This window comes from Limulus polyphemus, unplaced genomic scaffold (assembly GCF_000517525.1).
Source record: "Limulus polyphemus unplaced genomic scaffold, Limulus_polyphemus-2.1.2 Scaffold295, whole genome shotgun sequence".
NCBI lineage: Eukaryota > Metazoa > Arthropoda > Merostomata > Xiphosura > Limulidae > Limulus > Limulus polyphemus.
In genome coordinates, this window is record NW_013665905.1 from 604,597 (window position 1) to 607,611 (window position 3,015).

At 30.7% G+C, this 3,015-nt stretch overlaps 1 protein-coding gene across 3 annotated transcripts in view; it reads right to left on the reverse strand.

Annotated features, from left to right (window-relative positions):
• LOC106457138 overlaps positions 1-2,564 on the reverse strand; it is a 35,180-nt gene extending 32,616 nt beyond the window's left edge. Inside the window, exon 1 of one of the 3 annotated variants that reach the window (XM_022382949.1) lies at positions 2,388-2,564. The gene's annotated coding sequence lies outside the window, so the exon portion shown is untranslated. Of the gene's footprint in view, positions 1-1,832; positions 2,317-2,339; positions 2,360-2,387 lie in introns of those variants that run through there. The other 2 variants (XM_013916523.2, XM_022382952.1) reach the window with 2 other exon arrangements.
• Positions 2,565-3,015: the final 451 nt, after the last annotated feature.

A 3,015-nucleotide genomic window follows, 5' to 3' on the forward strand; every position in this document is an offset into this window, starting at 1 on the left:
AACTAGGATAATATAATTTTAGAAACAGACTTAGACCAGTTGGTTATTTTGACTAACAACACTGCATTTGGATTATCATAAGTTACAAAAACAAATTAGATGGGAACCCTCACGCGTACTTGGATGAGGAAACAGTGTTCTACTGAAAGTGGTAAAGCTCACATGATTTTGACATTGTTGGTACAAGAATGTTGACTCCAAGTCTAAAAAGACCATAATTTCATTGTACAAGTATATAGTAAGGCCTCATTTTAAGTATTTTGTGTAGTTATGGTCCCTTATTTCAGGAAAGATAATTACTTATTGTAGCGGATTCAAAGGAGGGCTATAATGTACTAGAATGAATCAGAGAACGTTTGGGTTGTCATATAAGGATAAGTTGAGATTTTTAATTTTTTTTTCTTGAAAAGCAAATGGTCAGGGGATTTAATTGAAGTATTAAAGATCACTACAAGAATTGATAAAATTGATGCATCAGATCTTTTGTGTTGAAATTTAAGAATAATATGTCAAGAGTTCATAAGTTTAAACTTTTGAAAGGTCAGACATATCTCAAATTGAGGATGTTTTATTTCTCCAATGGGTTGGAAAATTTGCATTCTAGAGTAGGAAAGGCTGTAATTTTACAAGAGTTTAAGAAAATGAACAATGAATATTTGAGGTATCATGGTTGAATTTAAGGATTAGTTTTGTTTTTTAAGGGAGATTGTTAGTCAGGGCATACTGGGTGTATCAAATCACTCCTTGATGTCCCATAGTTAAAAGAAAACAATTTTCAGGTTTATTTTGTGACGTACGGAAAGAGTATGAAAAATATTTATTTAACTCTTGTTGAGTGTTTATGGCAAAGTTTCAAAAGGAATATCAAGCTAAAGAAAGTGATAATTTGACTGTCACTTTTCAACTTCCACCACTACAGTACCAACTAACTCACTCCCACCCACCTGAACTTGTTGAAATTAGTGATAATGAAATTGCTGAAAAAATTAGAATATTTCTTATTTTCCACTTGAGATGTGTAACTATCTAACACCTCAAATAATATGATGCAAAAGCAAGTCTGCATGAAGCTGGAATTACTAGATTCATTGTTAGAAAGATGCCAGACTAGAAAAGACAGCATGGTCATCCATTTGCTCATGTTTTTTTTTACAAGCAACACCTCTTTCATTATTATGCTTATGTCACAAACTGTATTTAATCTACAAACTTTTCAGCCATAAGAAACCAGCAGAAAACCTTAACATTGAAAAAACAAATGTCTAAAAAATCATTCTTTAATTAGGGAAGATCTCATGTTTGCAACATATCTTACACCTTAAGTAGTATTTATAATGAAAGGGTAATTAACTTTATTGTAGCCACTCTATAGCCAGTTTTTTATTCATTTGCCAGCACTGATAAATGTAAACACATTATAAATTACAATATATATATATTAATTTTGACAAATTATTAATGATTTGAGACAATCAAAAGTATTTTCCATTGTAACAGATAAAACATCCAATATGAGAGCCACTTTGGAAACACTGATGAATGAGAATCCACACCTCCAATGGTGTGGTTGTGCACTGAAGTGTATACACTATGCAAGTTATATAACATCTTGTCAATTTTCATACACCAATGTACTGTACGTGGCCTAAACCTTTGGAAAAACTGATTAACAATAACAAGTAATAATTATAATACTAAATTATAAAGTTAGATCTCACAATAGCAAAGTATACTTATTATCCCTACTATCAGCAGAGTTATACTACTGGGTACTATTACTAACGGTAGAGTACGAACTAATACTAGAGGTAACATTGTAAGCTGTAACTTACGTTTAACAGGTACACTGTACAATAGTAGTACTGCAGACACTACTGATTACGGTCTATAAATTATAGTATGACTATATTACTGCTAGTAATATGGAGTAATGCATAACATGCTAACAGTAACACTAAAAATATTTACTTGGGTATATTATAGTACTAACTGCTACTGCTACTACTACTACTACTGGTAGTAGTACTCAGTAGCACGAGCAGTAGCAGACAGTAAGAGCATAGGTTTATTACATTTTGTTACAAGTACTTCTTACTTAGTACTACATTACTGTTTAATTTTAAAGGGCAAATAAAAAACTTAAATGTGCTTAAGTAGTATTGCTTGTAGTAGTATTACTATTAGAATTACTATTACTAGTTTTGTTAGTAACAAATTATTTTAAATATAAACAACTGATACAATACGTTTAGACTCTGAAAATAAAGCTCAACAAGCATAAGTTCGTTAAGATCTACTATATTACTGATCTGAACATTATTCTTTTCAGGTAAACGTACTAATTATTGGACAATTCATTGTGAATTAAGCCTAAGACACTTCCTTACCTAGCAGACAACAATTACGTCATTAAATTGGTTCTTTTATCTGGGGTTCTATGTCCATATTTGAGCGTTTCTTTTAAAGTAAAATAAATTGTCAAACAGTGGTACTTTAATTTATTATCGCCAAAAAGTATTACTGATTTAAACGGCTACAATAAAAACTAAACCACAATGTAATTTTGGGGATCTATCTCTCACAATTAAATGTAAATACACAAAAATTCAATATATATATATTATAATTATAAATAAATGACCAGCAGATAGAGATATTCTTTAACTTTTAAGGAAGCGATATCTTTGAAGTGAGCTACAAAGATTTCCCAGGGGTTAAAGCCACAAAGCCGAAGTCCTGTATTGCAATAGTATAAAACTATTATTTTTGTAACCGGTTTTTTTTTGGGGCAACTTTTAATACATTTTATGTAGCTTGTTCATGTGTTTCAATTTTTGTTATATTTGTTTCAACTTTAATCAGAAGGTGTTATTGTTAATATAAACTTTATGGTATAACATTAGCAGAAAAGGGTGATCATCGTATTGTTACGCCTCCAGTCGTTACTTAATTTTCTGTAACTTCGTTCCGACGAAACTTTAGCGACACAAGTCTTTTCTTAAATAAAACTGGTTT